The sequence below is a fragment of the Gavialis gangeticus genome, unplaced genomic scaffold, assembly GCF_001723915.1.
Source record: "Gavialis gangeticus isolate Ggan-Ray unplaced genomic scaffold, GavGan_comp1, whole genome shotgun sequence".
Classification (NCBI taxonomy): Eukaryota; Metazoa; Chordata; order Crocodylia; family Gavialidae; genus Gavialis; species Gavialis gangeticus.
This window is the reverse complement of record NW_017728995.1, coordinates 62,305,271-62,331,719: the sequence shown is the minus strand read 5'-3', so window position 1 is coordinate 62,331,719 and position 26,449 is coordinate 62,305,271. Positions and strand designations below refer to the sequence as shown.

The 26,449-nt window shown below is 42.6% G+C and overlaps 1 protein-coding gene and 1 long non-coding RNA gene across 3 annotated transcripts in view; one reads left to right on the top strand and one right to left on the bottom strand.

Moving 5' to 3' along the window:
- The window catches only part of PLEKHB2 (pleckstrin homology domain containing B2), a 45,135-nt gene extending 45,050 nt beyond the window's left edge, over positions 1-85 (bottom strand). Inside the window, exon 1 of the mRNA XM_019503709.1 lies at positions 10-85. The gene's annotated coding sequence lies outside the window, so the exon portion shown is untranslated. The remainder of the gene's footprint in view (positions 1-9) is intronic.
- A 178-nt stretch (positions 86-263) lies between these two features.
- LOC109288242 lies at positions 264-23,817 on the top strand. Of its 2 annotated transcripts, XR_002095102.1 has the most exons (5): positions 264-609; positions 15,747-15,824; positions 17,216-17,283; positions 20,742-20,850; positions 23,679-23,817. It is a non-coding gene; the product is annotated as an uncharacterized LOC109288242 (long non-coding RNA). The 2 variants fall into 2 exon arrangements; XR_002095101.1 differs by lacking the exon at positions 20,742-20,850 and having other exon boundaries at positions 271-609.
- The last annotated feature ends 2,632 nt before the right edge of the window (positions 23,818-26,449 follow it).

Below are 26,449 nucleotides of genomic sequence, written 5' to 3'. Positions count from 1 at the left end.
CCCACCGACCTGCGCGGCGCCTCCCGGGTCACAGCAAGGCGGGCGCCGCCCGAGTGCCCGGGACAGGGGAGGGGGGAAATCCTCCCCTGTGATGTCAGCCCCCTGTCATCCATGATGTCATAGCTACTCGGCGCCGCCGCCTGCCGGGAGCTGTGGTTCGCTGGGGCGGAGCCGGGCCGAGCCCGGCTCCGCCCCCACCCAGCGCCGCCGGGGCCTTGCTGGGCTCAGAAGAGCCCGTGCTTCCGCTTCTGCAGCCTCCGCCTGGCCCCGTGCACCGTTGCCCGACTCCTGCTCGGGACAGACGTGCGGTCACTGCTTGGCGCTGGGGAACGTGGGAGCGAAAGGCAGGCGCCATCGGGGTGGTCCGCACCGGCCGTGTTGGGTGCACCGCCCTGTCAGACGGGCGCCCGTCGGGAAGCGGCGCGCGAGCTGCCGACTCTGTCCGCTGCTTCTGTGCGTTCTGGGGGCGCCCCGGTAGCAAGGCCCCACTCCCCAAGGAGTGCGCCTAGACATGTGAGAGAGTGACGCCCTTGGTAAGGATTATGGTCACAATAATGACACATTCGCCAGCTTTGTAAGAGGTGTGCTTCCCACGCGTGCTCCCATGAGGTGATCACCGGATGCCAGAAGGAAGGATGTTTGCTTTGTGACAAAGGCGCCGCCCTCTTTCCTGGGGAGACCACGAGAATTTTTAGGCAGGGTGTAAGTGACTTTACAGCAGGTCCCAAATCTGTTAATACAATTATGAATGCTACTTTATTGAGGTTCATTGTCGTGTTAACAGGAAGGGTTTGAAACGGACTGGCTCTGTTGTGGTGTTGGCTGACTGATGGCTGCTTAGCAAGACATGAAATCAGTCATTTGTGGTGGTTTCCTCAGTAGCAGGTGTCGTGCCACAGAGTCAGGTGTGCAGGTGTCATACATATATAGTGCTCCTTACCTCTTTACGTATAACAGGCGTAGACTTGAGCCAGGCAGTGGGCTGTTAAGCTGTCGTGTGCTTGTGACTCCTGCTCCTGGGCTGCTCCCATTTTGGATGAAGACTTGTCCCATTACAAGTATCTGCAAATCAGATTTGCATCCCAATTCAACCTTACATTTGATAACAGCAGCATAACTCCCAGGATTGTGAGGTGATGTCTCTGCTGATCCAGCAGTGGGAGTTTGAGTCCTGCTTCAAGCTCACAGAAAAAGCTAGCCTCAGTTGACCAAGCTGTAAGTGGGCACCAGGCCAATCAGGCTGGGGAGTCAAAGGCAGATGATTGTGGTATGTAGGCTCCAGAAGACCTTTGGTCTTGATTGCAGATTTCACAGTTACAAGTCTGGGTCTGCTCAGAAATTAAACTCACTTCCCAGGTCCTGTGTCCAAACATATTACCCACCCTTTGTTGGACCACCTCCCTGATTCATTGCTTCAACAGAAATGCTCCTTTGTTTTTTTTCTTTTTACATTTCCTATGCCCAAATCTGATTGCTAGACAAACCTCTCCTGTCCTGAATTCCCCCCTTGCTTTTTTTTAGTCCAGACACCTCAGGACTTTTAAATGCCTTTCCCTTTTTCCTGCAAAGGATTTTTTTCCCTTGCTATTTCCTGCACTATGTTTTTGTTGTTTCCTTACCTTGTGACTCAGATTGCAGAGCCCTTGTTCTGCTGTTAGCTCTAATACTTACTGCAACTGTTCAGAAAGTTCCTTGTTTAATAATCCCAGATATTTAAATGATCTCCTGCTTTGTTGTTGTTGTTTTTTTAAATGAGACCAAAGTCATAATACAGTCCTTGTTCATACAGGGCTCTTAAAAGCTCTCATACTTTCTCTGCATCTCTCCTCCATTCAGTGAAGGCATGGATATTCTTGTACTAGACTGCTGAATGGAATGAAATGCTCAGAGATCTTTCAGTAGTACGGCATGTCTACACAAGATGCTGACTGTGAAGTAGCTAAATAGTACTGTACAAGAGCATGTCACAGCACTGGCAATGCTAATACGCTATTGCACAGTATTATTAGGCTGCTGCGCAGTAGCATCACTTAAAAGATGTTCACCAGCACTACTGCTCATTAACTCCAGTTATTGCATATTTATTTAGTACTTGCTTATACAAGTACTTACACAAGTACTAAATAAATAAATTTAGTACTTGTGTAAGCACTTGTATAAGCAAGTACTAAATAAATGTGCAGTAACCACTGCACAGTAGTATCTTGTGTAGCTGCACCCATGGAGTCATAATTATTTTCATCTTGTTCAGCCAAGACAAGTAATTAATATTTTCAAGTCCATTTCCTCTTGCATCAGTTGGTCCACAGCCCTATCAAACTGAAAGTCCCAGAAGGCTGAATTTACTGTTTGGGGAACTCTCATTTGGGATGATTGAAAATGTGACAATATCTGACACCATGTCATGCTAGCCACCTCTTTCTTCTAATAGTCATAGAGAGTTATAGGATTTAAGGTGTGGGGGGACTAGCAGGACATTCTAGGCTGACCCACATAGGACATGAGAGAGTTGTACTCAGCGATTCTTGCAGCAAAGCCATAGATTCTGGCTGAATTGGTATAACCCTTTTAGAGAGATGTCCAGCTTTCATTTAAAGACTTCAAGTGATGAAAGGCTTTTCCTGGTTTAGTTAATTACCTGAACTGTTAGGAATCTCTGTCTAATTTCTAATCTGAGGCATTTGATGAAGTTGCTTCTTCAGGTGAGGAAAATGGTCGTATCCAAAATGCTGTATCTGCTTCACTGCCAAGCTTCTCCTGGGAACCTTTCCCTTCCCCAACCCACTACAGCTTTAAAGACCAGAACTTACATATATATTCACAGCAATAGGTCCAGAAAGAGGTGCAGCACACCTTCCAGTTCAGCTGCTTGTGGAGAGTTGTTCATTTAAGGAGACTTAAGTGTTATCTCAACAGTTGACGAGATATTTTCTGGTGTTTAAAACTATTAAACAAGCAATGGAAATAGAAGTAATCTGCTCACCAGTGGGTTACATTCTTCCCCTAGACTGGGGAAACTCATCCTGAGTATCTGAGACTCACAGTAGCTCTAATCGTTAGTGGGCTCCTACTGATATAACAGTTGCCATCTTGGCAGACACTAATCATTGGCATAGGGACCTGTGTAGTAGAAAGGGCTAAAAAAACAGGGCCTCTAATTTGCAGAAAATTACATTTTTTTAAATTTGGTTTGAGTCCAAGTTACAGAGAAACAACCTGTTCTCATATTTTGCATGAATCAGGCACTCCAAGAAAATGTCATGGGAGGTTCCGTAATGAAATATGCTCTCTGGACCTTCCAGCTGTTCAGTGAATCTGACAAAAAGGCCAGCTACCTGGGATCTCCATGTCCAGTGCTCTGGTTAAAATTGGAACTCCCAGGGATTTCAGGCTTTGCTGGAGGCCCAGGCAGAACTGACTGCCTAGGAGCTGGAACTCCTGGTATCTTTGTCCTTGGCAGAGTTCCCCTGGCAAGTCTGTGTTAGAGCTGGGAACCCTGGAAGCATCAGATCACAGTCTGGGTTCCTGGGTGTGGAGCATTCCTGTTGCTGTGTGTGCCATGTCACTATTGACCTTGGAAACACCAGGTTTCCAGCTGTGAAACAGTCTGCATGGTATCCAGGCAGGATCCCACAGGAACTGTGCCTTGGCTTTGGCATATGTTCATCAAACCTGAAATGTTTTGAATGAAACGTTTTGGGCCCAGTTAAGTGGCAGGAAAAGTGAAAAGCCTGAGTCTGTATAGCTTGAGCTAAGAAGTTAAGTTGTTCAGCTGAGAACTATTATAGACTCACTTTCTTTGTAGATAGGGCACAGAGGGGGATTTATAGCATACCAGTGAAGCATGGAAATGGCCACTTTTGCTGAAACCTGAAGGATTTTTAATAGGCTTCATTTTCATCTTGCCTACATACATTGTAAATGTAGTGGGACAGTCATCACTATGGTGCATCATTCAGGGAAGATTCCTTTAACCAATCATTTAGAAACTTAACAGAACAAAAATATTTATACACCATCTAAATTAAAGATACTGGAGGCAAACTTCAGCTAGATCTAATGGTTTTACAATACCCTAGTTCCAATTTCAAGAAAAAAATAGATTTCTAAATGCCACTGAGTGCTTGGTATCAGCTATATCAGAGGACTGATGTTTGTAAAAATGTCTTTGGAAACAGTGATGGCTGATGCTTAACAAATCAGCTGTTTACACAATGCATTTTAGTTTCCTTCTTCAATACATGTTAAGATTTTCTTGCCATCAACTACTCTTTTAAGTGTTTAAATTTCCCAGGTCCTTTCAAAGCCTCTTTGGATCCTTCTTATGTTGTTGACACCCACACTTCAAAATGTGCCTGGGCTTTTTATAAAATAGTATCCTAATCTGAGAGAAAGCAGCCAGATGGATAAGATATATGTGCTGATTAGGGATACACTGCTATTACAGGTATTATTATTAATAGATGTATGTATGAAGTGCTCACCAAGGCTGCAAAACCAAAGTAAAGCACTGATGAATGTATAATAAAGTAAACCTTATGTAAAACAGAGAAAATATGAAGGAGCCAATTAAAGTGACATGAATTACAAGTAAGAGTCAGTGGTAGTACTGGCCAATAGAGAACTGAGTATGGACTTCAAAGTTCATCCTAAATTAATTATATGATTTCAACAATGATTAATCTTGTTCAGGGCTTAGATAGCCTAGTGATAGGCATTTGGAAATATTTAAGGCACTAGGAGATAGGATAAGAACAGAGGACAGCTACAAAAAAATGTCAAGTTTGCAACCACAGGATTAGTCTAAATATTCATGTAATGAGCAAACCAAGCAACAGTCTGTACAAACAGGTTTCCTTTGTGTCATGGTGAAGAAAAAGATCAACTGTATTTCTAATCTAACAGGAGACTATATTCTTTAGCCTGCAGACTGAACCGCAGGCTTGAAGGAACATTGCTACTCAGTCAACATTTAGTGACTTCCCTTATCCCAATGATAAACTTCTTTGAGCCTCCTTAGAACTTCCCTAGTGAGTGACAGACAGCCAGTGTAAAAATCTCGGACATATGACCATTAAATCTGCAAAACAGAATAATTTGTGAATCTGAATTCACATTTCAGAACAAACAACTGCCTCCTTTTTTCTATAAATGTGTGAAGACAGGTTTGGATTGGTTTTGCATGGCAGCCCTAACCAGGGATGTGCAGAACAAAATATAAACTGATATTTGTGCCTTGAAGAGCTAAAATCCAAACTGGTTAGACAAGGGGAATACTGTCTGCATTATACACATAAGGAATGGAGGCAGAGAGGCACAGATTTTTATCTATATTTAGGTATCCATTCACTCAATATTGCATGGTCTAAGTGACTCATCTACACAGCAAAAAAAGTATGACATAACATGTGCTATCTTACTTTTGCTATTATGACACAAGGAACTTGGTTGCTAGTGCAAGCTGAAGCCCATGCCAGGATATTATTATTGTAATTGTTACCCATGCTAAATTAATTAAATTCACATAGGTATGGTATCACTTGCCACCATCACCCCATCATTTTGGTGTGTAGACATAGGTTATGGCTTATTTTAAAAAATTACTTCAGATCCTAAGTCTCACATTTATTAATGCACCATGCACATTTATCTGTGTAGATAAATGTGTAGATGGAGGACACAGATTTAATGCACCATAGTTACTGCACATTAAGTACTAAATCAATACACAGTAACTGGAGCTACTGTGCAGTAGGGCAAGCACACAGCTTTTGTGATGCTAACTGCGCAGTAGCATAGTAGCACATTTTTTGCCATGACATGCTACTTACTGTGCAGTAGTATTAGGCTACTGCTCAGTTAGCATCTCGTGTAGACGCGGCCAGTGGGACTTAGATTTCAAAGTGTCTTTATCAGTTTTGAACATAGGACTTAGCCATCTAAATCATCTAGGCCTTGCACACATGTCAGAGCAATGCCTATATCACTTGAAACTATAGTGAGAAAGATGAGGCAATTTGTTCAGGAATACATGAGAAGAGTGTGGCCAAAATGGGTATGTAACTCAGATCTAAGGTAACTACAGAACCATTCTTCCACTCATTTCCCTGCCTTCTGTGTGTTTTATGAAGTGGGTCACAAATACAGTGATTACTCTCTGCATTTACTTCAGTACGAAACTAGAAGTAACTTAGCATGTAAATTGGATGCAATTGTTGGACTCCTGGCAAGCTGCCAAAGGAGCCTTCCAGGCAGGGAAGACTGCATCAGTGTGCTGAATCCTCTAATGATGGTAGGAAAGCAAGAAGCACAGCCAGGAGCTGGCATACTTTGCATCAGAGAGGCCCAGATATCATTGTCAGCTTCTATTATTTTATATTAATTAAAATCAATCTGGCACGAGAGACCACAGACTCATCAGACATAGCTACCGGCCCTGGCTAGCTGTGCAGTTTCTCATTTGGTGGTGCCAACTTGCAGGACAGAAATAGAATTTTAGTATAAGCTTTTATTTGTAGACAGGGCAAACAAAAAAATCACTATTGGTGATGGTCCAGCCTCTTTCCACTTCGCCAGGAAGAAACTCACCTTGTCACAGCCAGTCTGGCAAGGGGGAAAAATAACAGGTTGATAACACTCCCTCTACCCTCCACCATAGAGGTGTTCTGGCCTGACCCAGAGCCCACTGAAGTCAGTGGGAATTTTTCTGTTAAGTGCAGTGAGCATTGAAACAAGCCCTCAGCTTTTAGGTTTTTTATAATACTTCAGTAGCAGGTAGAAGCCCCATTGTGCTACTGGTAGACCGGAGGCAGCATCTGCGGTGAAGAGTCTGCAGCCTAAATGGATGGTTTGTTATCTATGTTTTGGAGGTGGGGTGGAAGAACAGAGGTAGTAAGGAACTTGTCCAAGGTTATACAAAAAGTATGGGGCAGAACTGAGAACTGAATCCAATGTTGTGATTCCCAGTTTAGTGCTATAACTACAAAGCAATACTTCCTTTCATTGATTGTCTTTGTTCTCTGGCCAGAGCCTCTCCTTTGATAAAGGTGAGGCACTGATCAGTGTTCTCACTGCCCTATGAACTTGCCACTTTGGATTGCTGTTGTAAGGTAACTCAATCATATTGGGAAGGAAATTTCAGTGTCAAGTATTTTTCCAGTTGTTTTGTAAAGAACAGCAAGGACTTTGGGGTGGGATTTTCAAAGCACCTGGGGAAGTTAGACCTCCATCTTTCACTTACTTCAGAAAGCCATTTGGAGCCAGGAAGCTAACTCCTTGCAGTGCTTTTCAAAATCCCAGTTTTCGTCTTCTTCAGGTGGATGTTGATGTTGCACTTTTAAGGTCTAATATAAAGCCCATGGGAGTCAATTTGAATCATCTATTGTTTTCAGCGGATTTTGCATTTGACCCTATTTTTCCCCTTAGCCAGACATCAAATAGCTTGCCAAAATATTTAAGTCTCTTGTCTTCTTGACACGAACCCTTCTGCTGTGAACTAAAACCTACAGCTAGTTTGAAATTCATCCTATTGCCACGGGAGTTTTTGTTTTTATTTGACTGCTTTATCAGGGCAAACTCCAGTATCTGCATGTCCCAGAAGCCCCAGCAGTCCCTTTGATTAAGCAGTGGGAACTCTGGCTAAGGGCAGAGCTTTCCAAACAACATATTTGTAGTTTTGCAGATAGGCTCAGGCACATAGTGCCTCAGTGTTTCACACTTTTTAATGAAAATCTAATCTGACAGCTCCTTTCCAGAAAGACAGTTTGAAAATAATATGGAGTAAAATATAAACCAGGACACACGTATTCTGAATTCTCATCTCTAAAATGGATCTGTCCAGTATGCAAGCCTGTTTGAGTTAGAGAGTAACTTCGTCTACACACTTGGTCTACTCCCTTAATGCAAGGGAATAAGGAGGAGCAGAATGTCTTTTCCCCCAGTTTGGCCTATAATTAGAGAGGATCAGGCCCACAGAGAGCAGATGTTATCCAAGGGCTGCTTCCTTACTGAGGACCCCAAGTGTTCAGAATTTGCTGACCCTTCTTTAAAACTGCAGGGAAATGAAATCTGAGGGTTATTATTTTTTAATATTGCAGGTATCCTCCCAATGTCAAGCCAGCACTGCCTACTGAAAAAGACAAACTTCTAATAGTCTGTAGAGAAAAATATTACGGACAATTTGTGTAGAGACTGTCATATTTCATGTTCTTTATATATTACAATTAAGAGACTATTCTATCACAATTTGTGCCTACCTTGGAGAAAGCGTACACCAGAAAGTAAAGAATGGAAAAATAATGGTTCGTGTAATTATCAACTCTGGAAGTGATTGTAATATGTAAATGTCTGACTTGCTAATAATTCTACTTACATGATAAAGACTTCTGAGCATGTATTGAAAGCTCTTTACCTTGCTTGTCAAGTAAATATCATTACTCTAGCAGAAAATAGGGATGAAAAGAGACCAGTTGTTATTTATCTACAGTAACACCTAGAAATTCCAACAAAGATTTGAGCTAAGTGTGGTACACACACGTATGGCTCATCTACATGTGATGCTAACTGCTCAGTAGCCTAATAATACTGCACACTAGCATGTCACAGCACAGACACTGCTAATATGCTACTGTGCAATATTATTAAGCTAGTGTGCAGTAGTGTCACTAAAAGGGCGTTCGCTGTGCAGTAACTCAGGTTACTGCACATGTATTTAGTTCAGGTTACTTTACATTTGATTATACAAATACTAAATTAAATGTGGAGTAACAATTGAACATTAATGAACATGTGAACACACCCATAGAGGAAAAAAGTCTTTAGTCTGAGGTACGTAAGAGTCTAAATAGATGAGACACTAAAAGGGTTAATCCAGTATATCTCTCAAGCCCAGTTAATAGATAAGGTCCTGTTTGCTTTCTTCAAGCACACTAAATTAACTCCCAAGTCTGAAAGCTGTTTTTCAAACAAGCTTGTGCTGTGTGTGTGTGTGTGTGTGTACACATATATACATACACATGCATACATGTACACAGTCACTTTGGTTAGTCTATAAGGTGAAAATCTATCCTGCTTTCAAAATGACTTTAGCAGGAAAAACAAGTACGGTGGTTTGAGTGACAGCAGTTTCATTTTGGTTTTGTTGCCTGCTGTATCAGTATTTTAAGGGTCCCATCTATGTGTTGCACTTAAGGCATCATTAACCAGTTAATCATGCCTTAAGTAGTCACCTGGCCATACATTCAGTCAATTAATGGCAAGATAAAGAGAGGAATAAACTACAATGGTATTCCACCAAATATGTGGAAAACATTTATAGCTGCTTCTTATCGTGCCATTAATTGAACATGTGGCCAAGTGCTTCTTGCCCGTGCAGAGGGAGCCCAGGATTTGCAATCCCACAATCATGCCTCCTGCCATGCACAGGTGGCATGGCAGGAGGCGCAATTGTGTGGATTGGGCATTAGATCCCATCAAACCTTTACCTGTATGTGTAGAGGGGCCCAAGGTAAACCACATGGCTTGCATCTGGTATGGCATTGAAAAAAAATCCACATCTACAACGGAATTAATTTATGCAGTGTGGCAAACTAACCCTGGTAATAAAGCAATTACTTAGCAGACACATGGAGGCCAAAGGAAACACTTCAAGGAGACCCTCAAGGCAAACATTAAGGAGTGTGGTGTTGACACCACAAATTGAGAAAACCCAGCCAGGGACAGGGCTACATGGTGATGTCTTGTTAAAGAAGGTGCATCTTTCTTTGAGGAAAACGATTTTGCCCCGGAGGCAGAAAAATGACAGAAATGGAAGGAAAGGAAACAAGACTGAGAAATCCCTGGTCCAACTCTCTCTTTAACCACCACTTGTGGCATTTCCCTGAGAGTCTGTGGCTCTAGGATTGGCTTTCTTAGACATCAACAGACTCATCCTCAACCCTTTACTTGACCCATGGGAGTGATCATCCTTGACTGTGAGGGATTGCTGCTACCGCCACTGCCAACAAAGAAAGTAATTAAGGGAACTCACAACTCAAGTGGAATTCACTACTCAAGCAGAAGCTACAAAACTTGAAAAAACTTGTAAGCTCCTTGGGGCCTGAACTTCTCATACAGTAGCATAACTAGGACAGGGAAAGCAGGTCACTAGCCCTAGGTGCTAAGAGGGGGCACCAGAATCGACCCCTTCCCCTCCCCTCCCCCCCAGGAGTCTTACTATGTACTGCCCTGCCTGACCAGAGAAGTTGGGCAGGGCAGTGTCTCACCACCCAGTGTGTCTGAGGGAAGGGGGGTAAATGGAGTGAGCCCCAGACCCTAGGACCCTTTTCCAGAGTAGGTGCAGCCCTACACCCAGTATGTCTGTATCGGGGATTAGGGAGGGAATGAATGGGACACCATGGTCAACTCCCAGGGAGCCCAGCCATAGCAGTGACAGTGGCAGCAATAGCCTGGGAAGGTAAGTCTTCCCTTCCTCTTCCCCACACCTGTCTCCCCATCTGCAGTGGTTGGCATCCCCTCATGTACCTCATTTCCCTACCCTCTCACCCCAGATGTTCAGTGAGTTTTCATACTTTATACTTGTTCAGCACTTGCCAAAATAGAGCTTCAGTCTCAACTGGGGACACTAATTATCACTGCAGTACATGCAAGAAATAATAGTGGACATACTTGCATAATTTAATGCTTGTCAGATGAGTACGGGTTCACTCACAATTAGCATTAGTTTCAGATCCAGTGACTTGGGCAGTGATTCAGCCAAGTAGCTAAGTATGTGTCTAACTTCAAGAACTGATTTCCCTGGGACTATTAGAATCATAGAAAATTAGGGTTGGAAGGGATCTCAGGAGGGGATTTAGTTCAACCTCTGCTCAAAGCAGGAGCACCCCCAGCTAGATCATCCCAGCCAAAGCTTTGTCTAGCCGGGTCTTGAAAACCTCCAAAGATAGAGATTCCTCCACCTCTCTAGGTAATCTGTTCCAGTGCTTTATTACCCTCCTAGTAAGAAAATTCTTCCTAAAATCTAATCTAAACTTCCCTTGCTGCAATTTGAGATCATTGTTCCTTGTTCTGTCATCTGCCACCACTGAAAACAGCCTAGCTCCATCCTCTTTTGAACCCCCGTTCAGGTAGTTGAAGTCCACTAATTAAATCCCACCTCAGCCTTCTCTACTCTAGACTAAATAAGACCAGTTCTCTTAGCCTGTCCCCATAACTCATTTGCCCCAGCCCCCTCACCATTTTCATTGCCTTCCACTGGACTCTCCAATTTGTCCATATCCTTCCTGTAGTAGGGGGCCCAAAACTGAACATAGTGCTCCAGATGTGGCTTCACCAGTGCTGAATAAAGAGAAATAATCACTTCCCTTGACCTGCTGGCAACACACCTACCAATGCAACCCAGTACGCCATTAGCCTTCTTGGCAACAAGGGCAACACTGCTGGCTCACATTCAGCTTATTTTCCACTGTAACCCCCAGGTCCTCTTCTGCAGAGCTGCTGCCCAGCCAGTCAGCCTCCAGCCTGCATCAGTGCATGGGATTGTTCCATCCCAAGTGCAGGACTTTGCACTTGTCCTTGTTGAACCTCATGAGATTCCTTTTGGCCCAGTCCTCCAGTTTGTCTAGGTCATGCTGAAATGTAGAGTATTAATGTACTTGAAGTTATGCACATTCTCAGGCAAAACCCCTGGTCAAAATTATTAACAGCCTACATTCATTGAGGGTTGACTACCTTAAAATGGTGCTTGACAACCATGTGAAGCAATTTACAGGTAAAGAATCTCAGTTCAGGAAAGCTGTAAATATCCATTCATTCCCCCATTGCTCTAGGGAGTTGTACCACATGCATCATAATAGTATCTTGGCATCTATGGTGACTTTTATGAGGCTTTAGGAACATTTGTAACTGACCAGATCAAACTCTTCAAGGATGAGATTCTGCTATTACAGTTATATGTAGTTCCTTGTGTAACAGCACCTGACAGCCATTGAGAAGTTGGCTTGCGAGGGACTGTTATAGATGGCAGGAAAGATATTTTCATTAGTACTTTTGATGCAAATTAACTGCATTTCTCAAAGCTGACTACCCCTGCTCAATGATTTTCGAAAAAAGCTAAAGAAGCCTCTGGTTTTGCTTTATAAGTGATATTAAAACAACAGCTTCTTCCAGTGTTGGCCTGGACAGCTGCTGATCTGTGCTTTATTTAAAGTCTGTAATTCACATGAAGGCAAAGTCCCAGACCAAATCCAAAAGCAGCCAGTGCATTTAATGTGGCTTTAGCTCACATCAATCCCACTGTAGGCAAAGAAGTTGGGGCAGAAATTATACCTAAAGCACAGTCCCTCTCTTTGCTTTATCACTGCCTTTCAGCCTTCAAGACAGTGGCTAAGTAACCCACACTGGCTCTAATCCTTGCTTCTAGTACTTTGTCTTTAAAGCTAATAATTCATGAATAACTAGAGTATACTCCTTTGTTACTTGTGCACTTTTTCCATTTTCAAGCCAGAAAACAGGAGTTTAGCTCTAGGCCTGATCAAAAGCCCAATGATGCACTGAAAGGCTCCAACATGGAGGTCCCTGTCCCACTCAGCAGCCACTTCACACAGAAGAATCGCTTTCAGTGTAACAGAAAGAAGCAATGATTTTCTTGATAGATGGGATTCATATGAAAATTACTTTCATTGAGTCCAGTTTAATACGGGACCTGTCAAAAGTCCTTCAAGGTTAATAGGAGTCATTTAGTTGGTCCTTAATAACATGCCTACATTCAGCTCACTATAAATACTTTTTAACTTGTTTGCCACCTTGATTGCCCTTCTCTTTCACTGATATCTGTTCTTTTTGGTTTACTTTTCTTCCTCAGGTTGTGATAACAGCCATGATCCAAAACCTCATGGAAGAAAACCAGAGTTTTCCTTTTTCTTCACAAGGATTTGGCTCAGGCTCAGTCTGACTTTCCTACAGCTATGCCATTCTTCTTTTGAAGACTAGAAGGACCTCTGAACCCACAAGCCAACTGGAATTTATTTATGCAAAGATGTAAAAACTTTTTAACTTGAATCTCTTAAATAGTCAAGAGGCTAGATCCTTCAGTTGTTAAAAGATAACAGATGTAATAATAACAGTAGCAGCAATAATAATAACAATAACAGCAACAGTAAAAATCATCATAATCTCATATAGATCTTTTAATCAGAATGTTTTGAAGTGCTTTCAGAGGAGGTTTGTGTCATTAGTCCCATCTTACAGAAGTACTCCCAAGGCTTTTGGTCAACTAATTAGATGCAGATGGTAATGTTATGAATACTGACATAGCAGCATCCAATAAATATTTCTGTTTTGTATTTGGAATGAAGCAGGATGATATCCCTGTATCCCAGGGATCAGAAACCCCCAGCACATGTCAGAGCATGGCGCGAAAGGCCATTTTGCTTGGCATGCCACAGCCATCTCAGGCTCTGGATAGCTGCCACTGGCCACAGAAGCTGAGTTGCTCACAGCAGGCAGCTGGGAAGCTGCAAGCCCTGCTGCAAGCAGCCCGGGCTCCATGCAGACAGCAGCTGCCCAGAGTCAGGGTTGACTGTGGCAGGCAGCTGGAAGGCTGCAAACAGCTGCCCCCAGGGTCTGAATCCCTGGCATTGTCTCCTTGGCATTGGTGGTGGCTGCATGCACACCTCTGGGCAAATGTTAGTAAAGGGGCCAGGGCAGTGCAACCCTGGCTCCTCCCTCGCCCTCCACCCAGAGGCACACATGCACCTGCCTCCAGCGACGAGGATTGGGCCCCTCGCGGCTTCCCTGTCATCTGCCCCAGGAATGCCAAGTTGAGGCATGGATCAAGGTTAGAGTGTTCTTGGTACTCTGGCCAGAAACGTTGTTGACCCCTGTTATAGCCCATCAGGATAATAAACTGCTTTTCAGACCATTCATAACTGAGGAGGCTGTTAAATCTCACCTACTAGGAAAAGCTTTTTCAAATCAACACTCAAGATCCCCAAAAGATTTGGCTGCAGAGATCTGTGGCTTGCTGCTGTTAATTTGTAATAAATCTTACAACACCAGAGAAATACAAGAATATTGGAAAAGTCCTAGCATTAGACTAATATTTGAAAAGGGCAAGGAGATAATTTAGTTAATTGTCAGTTAACGTGTCTTCAGTTCCTGGTAAAATAATGGAAAAGCTGATATGGGATTCAACTAACAAAGAATAAAAGGATGGGAGTAAAATTAACAGCAGTTAATGACATTTGGTGAAAAACAGGTCCGTATTGATTAAACTCACATTCCATGGATTAAGAACTAGCTATAACAGATCTAAAGGTGCAACAGGAAATTGCCAGTAGGAAATCACCCTTGGGGGTGGGGCATTTCTGGTGGCCTCAATACTTTTTCAGACACTATTCAATGTTTTTTTTTTAAATCAGTGAGCTATAAGTAAATATAAAATCAGTAATGATTAAAATCTGTCGTTTATACAAAATTGTCAGAGTGGTAAATAATGATCAGGGCAGGGGAGTCAGATAGAATGAGCTACATTGCCGAGTAAGCTGAACCCATTCAAATAAAATGAATTTTAATAAGAGTCAAAGACAAGGTCGTACGTTTCAGACCAAAGAATGCAGGCAATACCCACAGAATGAATCACTGTATTCTGGAAAGCAGTGACTCTGAGATCTGCAAGCAGTGAATCGGTAAAGGATTTAGCAGACAAACAACTCCATGTGAATACCCAGCACGAGGCTGTGGCAAAAAGGGTTAGCGTGATCTGTAGATATTTAACCTGGAGAACAGCTAGCAGAAGTAAGATGGTGGTTTTACCTCTGGAAGGGCCTGTGTTTGAATACTTAATGCAGTTCTAATATCAACATTTTTAAATGACATTGAAAAGTTGGAAGAGGTGCAGAAAAAAGCCACAAAATATGTTCTGAATGTGGGAGAGAATGTGTTGGGTGAGATATTTAGAGTTCAGTCTGTTTAGCTTATCAGCAAGAAGCTTGAGAGATGACTTTGATAGTATCCAAGTATCTTTACAGGGAGAAAATGTGGAGAATTTATGAGCATGTTAATCCAACAAAACATAAAAGAACAAGCTGCGGCAAACTGGAAACAGATCAAGTCAGTTTTTTAATGCTGAGGGTGATTAACCACTGCAAGAAACTACCACAGGAAGTGGTGGATTCTTCAGTTCTTCAGTTTTTCCAACTCAGATTGGCTGCCATTCTTGAAAAATGCTTTAGTTCAGGGGTGTCAAAGGTACAATTTGCAGATCTGTATCATCCTGGTGCTGCCTGAAGATCTCAGAGTGACCCACAGACAACATGGCTGGCATGCCAGATGGCCCCATGTGTTGCACACAGCACCCACTTCAGTCCACATCCTGCAGAGTGCCTGCTGTGTGCAGCACAGCCCTGTGTGAGGGGTTCTGTCTAGTCTCTTGTTCTATGAAAAACATTGTTGTCCAAATTAATCTCTAATGACCTGATTTTTTTTCCCCATTTTTCTTTTTTTCTTCAGTGCTGACCCCAGATCTCACCTGCCACATCTTGATGTTAAAGGATTTATACCGGGAGGGTACAACTTAAAACACCACTGGAAAAAAAGGGGTTGTTGATCAATTCCCTTCTGGTTTTGAATTTTCTCATAAAAATTACCTGGTTGACAAAAGATGAAAACTCACAGTGTGTCCTTTATAACAAGGTTCTTTTATTAGGTATCTATCTAAACTTTTTACATTGGTTTCTCATATTTCTTAGGTATTGGCGTATCCTGGGCTGAAAGAAGTGACAGGAGTCTGTTCTTCAAGCTACTGATCAACTTTTTCTTCAGTGGAGGTAAGTATTATGTCCTAGATACTTCTCTGAGCAGCACACAGTAGAATCAGAAATCAGAAAAAAAAATTAGTTCCTGGCCTTTCAGCTCAGCAAGCCTAATTTCCCTTTTTTTTTTCCTTTTTTTTTTTTTATGAGTATCAGTCCAATGGAAATAAAAAAGGTGCCTTCCCCTTTAAGTCTCTAAATGATATCAGGCTTATTGTTTCGGTTGTTTTTTCATTTCTTCTTTATAATGTTGCTCTAGCCTGACTCACAACTTGAAAAGAAATATAAGAACAGTTTTACTTTGTACTGTAGGACTCAGTCGTCTTTTCTGTTTCTTGAAGCCGCGCCAGCTCCTGGATTGTTCCCAACAATGAATCCTATGTCAGCATCTCCCATTTCATTGCAGTTCTCCAGCTTCCCCAGCCGGCCAGCATTCCACTCCCCTTCAACCCACATTCCCAATCAGCTCCTTTTTCATTCCAGTATGACTCGCCTCCTTCCCTGTTTTCATCTGGGGCTGTTCTGCCCTCTTTCTCTATCCAGGACCTCTCTAGCTTCATCGACCAGCTGCTTCGAAAACGCGGCTCCCTCCTTTCCTTAATTGGCTCTTGCCGGTGTTGGTTTGTGCCATCACTGTCTCTCTCTCTCTCTTCATGACACCCTGGAGTGGCTGGAGCAGGATTGGGCAGCACATGGTGCCCACACTGGCTGTTTCAGGACACATGCTGGGTCCAGAAAGTGCGGCCAATTTGTGGGTCCGATTTGGCCCATGAATCAGTCTGCACCAATCCTCCAGCCTGCACACCCTGATGAGTTTCACACCCCTGGTTTAGTCAAACCCAAGTTATTAAGCTCAGTGTGTGCATCTACACAAGATGCTACCTGCGCAGTAGACTAATAACACTGTGCAGTAGCATGCTGGGCAAAACCTATGCTAATATGCTACTGCGCAGTAGTATTAGGCTACTGCATGGTTAACATCCAAAAAAACCCATGTGCTGCTGCTACTGCACCGTCGTTCGAGTTACTGTGCATTGATTTAGTACTTGGTTATCCAAGTTCTAAACTTAATGTTCAGTAACTACAGTGCATTAATGAAAGTGTAGAGGTACCCAGGATAAAAGGCAATGGCAATATAAAGGATGTTAGACTAGATGATCTAATGGTCCCTTGTTGACCTTAAACTCTAAAAATCTGTGGAGACTACTGTTATTCTTATGAAGTTTAATTAAAAAACTGCTACTTTCCTCAGATCACCTTGCCTTAACATCTCTCACTCTTAACCTCAAAGCTAATATATTAGGCTAATTCCTTTTTAGCTGCTGTAAAATCAGTCAATTTAGTAAATATTATGTGATTTCCTAGATGTATTTCATTTTAACTCCCGCTGTGATCTATTTCTGTAGTTCCTGTGCACAGTGCAGACTCCTTGCTCCAAAGAGCTTTCCATCTCATTTCAAACAGAATGCAAGAAGTAAGTGTAATAAACAATAGGATGAAACAGGGGGTGGGAGCATGGGAAGAACCATAACATGAAGTGTTAAACTAGGCTACTTACATGCTCAGTTTGGTAGTTTCAAGCCAGTGCCAAATTTTCTTGAATTTATCAGAATGCATTTTTAACTCATACATTTGAATATGTGAAATGCCAGAAAGAAAAAGCTGCAATATAGCTGCCTGAAAAAGGAAAAATCCAGCTGTAAAAGTGCAGGTCCCATTTTCCTCTCACTTAGGTTAGCTTAGAATCAGTAGATGTCCGCTGGCTTTTCTGGAGCTTCTCCTGATTAACACAGGTGCAACTGAAAGGAGAATCAGGTTGTGTATATATGTGTGTTAGTGCCCACACAGTTTTCCCTCATCTTCATCAATGTACAGAGGTCTGTCTTTACTGAAAGAACCAGATTTGCCAAAGTATTTAAGCACCCAAAGATGCAAATTGGTGCCCAAGCACTTAGCCCCCAAGCTGCTTAGGCAATTTTGAAAATCTTACTAGGTTCTTCTCTGTGTCTTGAAGTGCCTTTGAAAATTTGTTCCAAGATGGCTACTTCCTTGGAGCAGTGTCTCCTCATTAGCATTGGCTCCAAGATTAGAATCACTTTCTGATATCAGTTTACTCAGTAGATTATTTTGTTCAGAAGCACTAATTTTCCCCAAGTCTTCTATACAGATCTATTGGCTGTGTTTCAATGGGGATAAGTGCTCTGGAAATTACCTTTATTATTGCTTCATTACCATGCAGATGGAGCTGAGCATTTACAGGATGCATGGCTCCAGAAAAGGAAATGTATCTTCAAGAAGCACACCTACAGAACAGTATTTCTTAGTCAATGGTATTTATACAACAGGTGAAATGCCATAGAACGGGTGACAGCAAACTTCTCTTCTTTTGCCACCAACATATGCACAGCCCACTTCTAATCTGCCCTGTTCCTGCTGAGCTAAATTCCCCATCTCTTGTATACTGTATTAATCATTCACAGAAGCTTCTGTTGTCTTTGAAGCACAGCTGCTGTCATTGCCAAGTCGGGTCACTAATTCACTTGCATACTTCCCCTTTGTTTTTCTTCCATTGAACTTCTCTGTGTCATTCCTGTTCTAACTCTGTTCTCTGTGCCTTGAATTCCCGAGGAAAGGATGACAGGAGGAGCTGTAAATTAGATGACCTACTATGATGCCCTTTCTTTGCAAGAAGCTATCTAGCATCCCCAACAATTTCCTTAATAACTTGTCAGTTTTCTCTTCTCCTTTATTCACATTGCATAGGTGAGGATGAAGTCCACTATCTATACAGCTAATACCATCATGAAAGAAACATGTTATCAACACCATGCTTTATCCTTGCATTACAAATTACTTCTTTCCTTTTTCATTAACTAGACCCTCTGGGGATCTGATTTTCTGTTGCCTTGACCTTGTGGATTCAGTCAGTCCGGTGGATGTCAAGTTATACCGAGAATGAGAAAATTTTGCAGGCCATTCACACACATGTAATATGATTGCCCTAGCTGGAGAGCAGGGAAGGAGTTAGGCTCCCTAATTTTCATGCCACACTCTATAGGGTTATACTGAAAAATCAACAATGTTGCAATTGTACTACCCAACGTCAGCTGTAAGATTTGGCAAAGCATGAACTAGTCACTGATGTGACAGGGACAATGGTTCAATTATTTTGTTGTCAGCAATTCAGAGCATGATTAGTTAAGTTAAAAGTAAATAGAGCCTGCAGGAGAGCTGGGAAAAATTCTCTTTGGATTTTTCATTTCAAGCACCATGGCCACACTTATAAAATCATTTCATGCTGATATTTATTGTTATGTGTTTAATTTGTTTTATACATAAGTGGAAGCTGTTTACCTGAGCCCGTGAATACTCTGCACATTTCTTTTACTAACTCAGTTGATCCCAAAGAAATAAGTCTAGCAGTCAGGTCTTTCTGTATTGTGAGCAGGCACTTCTTAAAAAAATGACTTGATGCAAAGGGATTCTTCCTTCTTTCAGCTGACAGGAGTGTACTCTATCCATTAGAAGTGTATTTGGTGTGGCTGCAGGAAGAGCTGAACAAAACCTATCTAGATAGGAGAGGAAATGGCTCCTTTGTTCTGAAGGATGCTGGAAGAAAAAGAGAACATCTGGCCAGATCCAAGACCCATTTCTTCTCCCCTGCTAGGGCAGATCAAAATCCAAGTGGTCAATATCCAGAGACACTGAATCCCATAATGTCTTTCCTTGCTTTTTTCTCCAAAGGAGCTGAGGCATTTGGGAGCAAGCTAGAGAGGTTGTATTTGTCATTGCTGCCTGTTCTTGAATACATAGATGTCAGTATTCTTACTTGGAGATGAATAGCTTGGCAGATGTCACTTGCACCTGCCTTGTCTTCCACCTATTAGCCTTTTGCTGCTCCACATTCCTTCCCATTTAACTGGGCAGGCCTCTGATTCTGTTCCTTACACCAGCACAGTACCTGGCTGTCTTATCCCTGTTACTGCCAAGGCTAGGAACTGTAGAAAGTCCCAAAGACACCAAAGCAAGGATGAGCAGAAAGATGCCAGTCCATAACTGACAAAGACCCTTAGTTGTTAAGAAAGACTTGGGGGCACTTTAAACAGATTGTTAAGGAAGCATGGAACTGGTGCTTTGGTGTTTTTTTATTTAATGAGTTACATGCATTTAAGTACACATCCTTCAGTCTCTTTATTGTCACCCCCCACCAATGGCCAAGCATGGACTAAGAGCAGCATATGCATGTAGCTTTTAGCATGACAGAACCACTTGGCTTTGCGCTTGAGTGGTCTTGCCTGGCAATGAATTCCAAAAATAAGAGCTATCTAGTCAGGAGCTGTGTGACACCATTTTTATTCTAGGAAATGTCACAACAGAACACAGACTGTTTTGTGACAGATCCTATTTTTCCACAAGCAAAGTCTCACTTTCATTTTTGCAAAGTCTGATCAGAAATGTATTTCTTTACTTTTTTTGCCAGGATTTGTCAGCATGCTGTTTGCCGACAGATGGTCTCACACCACTCTTCCTGAGCTCACCTACACAGTAAAAGGTTCCCACTGTAGCAGATATCATAATTCATATATTGAGATTCAGCTATTTTGAGCCAATAAGACCTCAGAATATTCCTGATACCTCTTATCTAAATAAAGCCTATTACTGATATGTAATCTACCAAGCAGATCTAATGAGTAGCTTTCCCAAGCATGCCTCTGGCATATTTGAAGGTCATTATTAGCCAGTACTATAGCTTTGTTTTCTCAGCACTGCACCTGTCAACCTAGGAACTGTTCTCTATAGCCATTTTGGGTACTTCTTTGTGTAGACTGTTGCATAAGAGACTTGCTGTGTGCCCTCTCCTGGAAATTTTACTTTTGTGCTTTCTTGTTTTGTTATTTATCCTTCTTACTGAAAGAAACTTGCATTTTTCAGTACAAAAGAGATAACACCTAAATTTGAATGAGAGACTTCCTCAACCACAGTGTGCACTTCAGGGACAGAGGACTCCTGGGAAGGGACAGTATCCATCTCACGCAGAGCAGTAAGTCCCTGATCTCAGCCAGGATGGCTTATCTTCTAGATAGAGCTTTAAACTAAGATTCCTGGGGGATGGGGAAACACTGATCGAGCTTGCCCAGGGACTGACATACAAGAAAGCTCCATAGATAGGGACACTAGGAGAGCCACTCTTGTGGAAGCTGAAGGAATAGCTCTCCTTCAGCATGACAGGAAGCCAGGGGTCAATAGGAGGACTCAGGTGCCTGTACACTAATACCAGGAGCATGAGGAACAAGCAGGAGGAGCTAACCCTCCTAATCTCCAGTGGGCATTACAATCTAGTAGGGATTACGGAAACCTGGTGGGACTCCTCACATGACCTTACAAACTGGCAAAATATGGGCTGGACAAAAGTACTATAAGGTGGATAGACAACTGGCTCAATAGCCTCAAGCAAAAGGTAGTTATAAATGGATCTATGTCAGAATGGTAGGAGGTTTCAGGTGGAGTCCCACAGGGGTCTCACCTGGGCCCAGCTGTTCAGTGTGTTCATTAATGATTTGGATGCTGGAACTGAGAGCTTTTTGACTAAGTCTGAAGATGACATAATTCTGGGAAGGACTGCAAACATGTTGGAAGGCATAAGCACATTTTTGAAGAATCTTGACAGATAGGAAAGCTGGGCTGGAGCTAAAGCCTTGGGAAGAATAATCAAAAATACAAAATGAATGACACCTAGCTGAACGGCAGTACTGCTGAGAAGGATCTGGGAGTCCAATATAAGTCTGCAGAGTGATGCAGCTACACAAAAGGTGAATGCAGTTTTGGGATGCATCAATAGAAGCATTAGATGCAAGACACAGGAGGCGATAGTGCCTCTTTACTTGGCAGTGGTTAGGCTTCATCTAGAATATAGTGGGTGCATCTACATGAGATGCAAACTGCGCAGTAGCTGAATAATACTGTGCAGTAGCACATCACAGCACAAACAGCGCTAATACATTACCATGCAGTATTATTAGGCTACTGCACAGTAGTGTCACTACAAAGGCATTTGCCAGCACTACTGTGCAGTAACTCTCATTTATTTAGTACTTTATTAGACAAGTACTAAATAAATGCTCAGTAACCACTGTGCAATAGCATCTCATGTAGATGTACTCAGAGCATATTTTGGGGCTCCACATTTTAAAAAGGATGTGGAGAAGTTAGAGAGGGTCCAGAGGAAAGCGACAAAAATGATAAAGAGCTTGTAAGGCAGGTCATATAAAGAGAGGTTGAAGGAACTAGGCATGTTCAGCTTGTGGAAAAGGCATTTAAGAGGGGACATGAAAAGAGTCTTCAAATACCTGAAGGGCTGCCATAAAGAAGAGGGAAACACCTTTCCTCTCTTGCTGCTTAGAGTAAGATACGGACCAATGGCTTTAAGTTGTAGCAAAGCAGGTTTAGATTGGATATGAGGAAAAACTTACTAGAACAGTGAGGCAGTGGAATAGACTACATAGAGAAGTTGTGGATGCTCCATCATTGAAGTTGTTCAAGAAGACACTGGACAAGCATTGGTCAGGGATGATCCAGGAGTATCTATTCGTATGTTCTACTATGGAATTTTCCCAGGCTTGTGCCACATGGCTGAGAGGAAATTTTTCCCCTTCTGTTGCTACATGTGTTAGAGAGGTTTTTTTAAGCCTTCCTCAGAAGCATTGAGTGTTGGTTGCAGCCAAGGATGGGGATTTTGATTGGGTGTGCTGGGACTTAAACGTGCATTTTCCTAGCTACAGGGTCTTGTCTTTCTACTCAGGGTCAGACCAATTGCCATATATGGGGTCAGGAAAGAATTTTACCCCATAGTCAGATTGGTATGAACTGTGCAGGGCTGTTTGGTCCTTTTCCTTGGATCTCTCAAACATATTTTAACTAACTTTGCAGCAGCAGGACATTGGCTGCTATGGTCCCCCTGCTTTACCTGTATCAGATTAGGATGACATGTCTTGTGCTTATCAGGACTGACTGTGTAGTTCTGCTAAGACAATGGATTTGTATGGGATGGTTTGGATAGGGATGATCCTGCCTCAGGCAGTGACTACAACTTAGATAACCTTTGGAAGCCCCTTCCAGCCCTACTCTATGACTTTGGATCCTAATACTCTCTTTTCTTACTACACTGTGTTAGCTACTTATTTTCCTCCACTTCTTTCCATTTCTGCCATTGTCTTGTAGTTTGTGAATCTGGATTAGAGCTACAGCCCTAGAAACTACCCATTAAAAGGTACTAGAACATTTCTGTATACCTGGAAGAGGTACAGTGGTATGGAAGTCTTTGCAGATTCTCTAAGATATATGTATAATAGTTTGTAGAGCAGACAGCATCATTATATTGGCTAACAAAAAGCAACTTTTCCTGCACAAATACCAAAGAGCCTTTGAGTCACTGAAGAAAGGATTCCTAAATCATGTGTTCTTACATCTTATGAAAAGCTGTGCCAGTCTCTTGAGAACTCTGGGTACATAAATCAATGAATGAATTATGCTAATCTTTATATGGGATTGGGTAATAATGTATTAAATTGTTCTAGTAAAGTTCCATGGAAGTTAGTAATTCAAGTTAGAAATAGTCTTACCTTTATGTAATTTTTTGACATCATGTATGGGAGAATGTGACTGAATAGAGAATACTGCTTGAATCAAGATGTACAAAGACACCAGCATTTTTTAACATATTGCCTTTGTGTCTTGCAAAAATCTAAACGAACTGTTATACTACTGCTCCTTCACTGAAGCATTCCACAAATCTATGTGGCATGTTATAAAAGACATCAGACTTTTTTCATCAACAAGAGGCATAAGTGTATTGTTTTATTAATTATGTAGGAGAAAGCCAGTCAGAAGAAGGGGCTGGAAAAGGTTCTGGACACAAGGTCTACAGGAAGGCAGAGAGACAGTGTAAAGAAGAATGCTTTAATGATTATGTGAATTTTCTAATTGTAATAAAGTTCTTTGTCCAGTGTTAGAAGAAAGCATTTGCTCATAATTTGTAATTATCATTACACAATGTGTGAAGTTTGCCCCAAACTGGTGTAACTTTACATGCAGAACATGTTGGGAAGATATGTAACAGTGGGAGCATCTACACAAGATGCTTTACTGCGAAGTAGCGTAGTTTACTGCACAGTAAGCATGTGCATCTACATGTGCACATGCTTACTGCACAGTAAACCTCATTAATTGCAAGTAAACTTGCAAATGCAAGTAGCAAATTTACTCACGATTAGTAATGGCACAGTAGCTCTTGTGGATCTCCCAGCCCCAGCTTCACCATCACAATCGGGGAGAGGGGAGTTGGGAGCTCCTTTTTGCCCAGCACCAGCTCTGTGGTTGCAGGGCTGAGACTGGGAGATCGTTATCTTCTGGCGTGAGCCCTGTGAGGGGCTCAGGCTGGGGGATTATGATATCCTAGCGCCCACCCCACAGTTGTGGAATGGACACTGGGAGATAAGGGTCCCCCAGCCCGAGCCCCACAACCGCAGAGCTCAGGCTAGGAGAGAAAGATCTCCCAGTGCTGACCCCGCCGCTATGGAGCTGGTACTGGGAGCTCCCAGCTGGTGGGGAGCTGGGAAATCTGTTCCCTGAACAGCTCTGTGGTCATGGAGCTGGGTGGGAACAGGCTGGCTCTATGAGCACAGAGCTGGATGGGAAACAGGCACCGCAGCCTGTGCCTTGCCTAGTTCCTCATTTATGGAGCTGAGCAGGAAACAGGCTCCCCAGCCACCATCCTGCAGTCATGGAACAGGGGCTGCGAACTGTCCTGCTCAAGGGCAGGTCCCAGCCTTGTGCCTGATTGGGTGATTGAGGCATGAGACTTGGAAAGAACTGCAGAGGTGGGGTAGGTCCCATCCCCCTGCCCCAATCCACTGGCAGGGCAGCTAGCATTGAGCAGGCTGCTAGCTTCCCAACTGGTGGATGGGGCAGGGGGCTGGGACATGCCCCTTCCCTGCAGCAATTTCCAAGTCCTCTGCCCCCATCAGGGATCCAGGACCAGGACCTTCCTGCTGCCGGCTCAGGGGGACATTGTCCCTGTCCCGGAAACAGGCAACCCCCCGGGGGTAGGGTACCATGTCCCAGCTCCTGGGCTAACACCCAGATCTGCTCCCGCTTCCCTGCATGTGCAGACACCTGGCTGGGAGCATTTACTTGTGTGTAGTTTACTTGCACGTAAACTGATTCCAGATCAAATGCATGTGTAGATGCACCCAGTATTATGCTCTATGCTGACAGAAAAGAAACACAAGACAACAACGAGTAGGGCCCAGAATACTTTAGAATCAGGCCTATTACATACAAACTGATAGTTGAGAATATTTTCTTGTGTTCAAATTCAGACAAAAAATAAAGGAAAATAATAAATGTTCCCAGAGTCTGTATGTTGAAAGAGGTCCAAAGGGCACTGGACATAACAATGCTTCTTTAAAATGCCATAAATTGTTTTTTCAGGTAATCATCATTTGCCCTTCTGGAATGAACTGTTATGGGGTCTCTTCACCATTATAGGTGCTTAGAATAGCAACTGCAAAGCTGATTACTGATTATTAACCTTAGAGGGTTCTTCTACAATAAAATGTTCTACAAATGTATCTTAGTGACAAAAGCATCTATGAGGGCAGACTAGAAGGGATTATTATCTGCAAAGGTCTTAGTACTGCTCATTTTAGTAATTTGGAGGCGCTATAAAAATGCCACAAAGAGCAACTAAGCTGAAGACCACTGAGCTGTCAAATAACATAGCAATGAGATATCAGTGTGTGTCCAAAGAGGAAGAAAAATATCAGTACCAAGCAATTCTGGTCTTATTGCAAACTACATTGATATACAGAGTTAATTTTCCTCTCAGTAAAAATAACAAAATGATTGGGTCAAGTTTTCAGCTGCTGTAATTGAATAAAGCTCTGCTGATCATCACAGGATTACATGAGCTAACCCACTATTTGTTTATGCCTAATAAAATGAACAAAATTAATTTTATGAAATACAAAGCAATTCTGGAAAACTTGTGGAAATATAGTATACCTTCTTGCATGTAACATGACCCAGACCTTATTTTTGTACCCAATCAAAATACACACCTTATTTTTGAAAGGCAGACTGAAGAAGAAAAGATCTTCCCTTGTAGTAAGTAGCCCAGTAGCAGCAGGTAGGGAACCAAGCTTGCTTATTGTTCTGCTCCCTTTTGCATCCTGCAGATTTTACCTTCAGTTTCATCCATGAGCAGCAGAAAGTGATGTTGCCATATTTCTCACATATTATGCACCCTCAATATCTGCCAGCTGTTTTTGGGGGAACGTATTATTTGTGCGAAAATATGGTAACCCATTTTTCTAAAACAGTGGTTCCCAATCTTCTTAGACTCAAGGCACCCCATGACAGACTCAAGGCACCCCTGAATATTTTTTGTGAATTGAACAGCACCTCATTTCAAAAACATATCTTCTTGCAAAAGGGGCAGACAGCGGGGTGGGGAAGCAGTTAGGCAGGGAAAGCCTGAACCTGCTCTTTTCTGCTTATCTCCTCATATGTCCTGCTGCACCCTTCAAAGGATTTTCTGGCACCCCATGGGTCCCTCCTACCCTGGTTGACAATCACTGTCC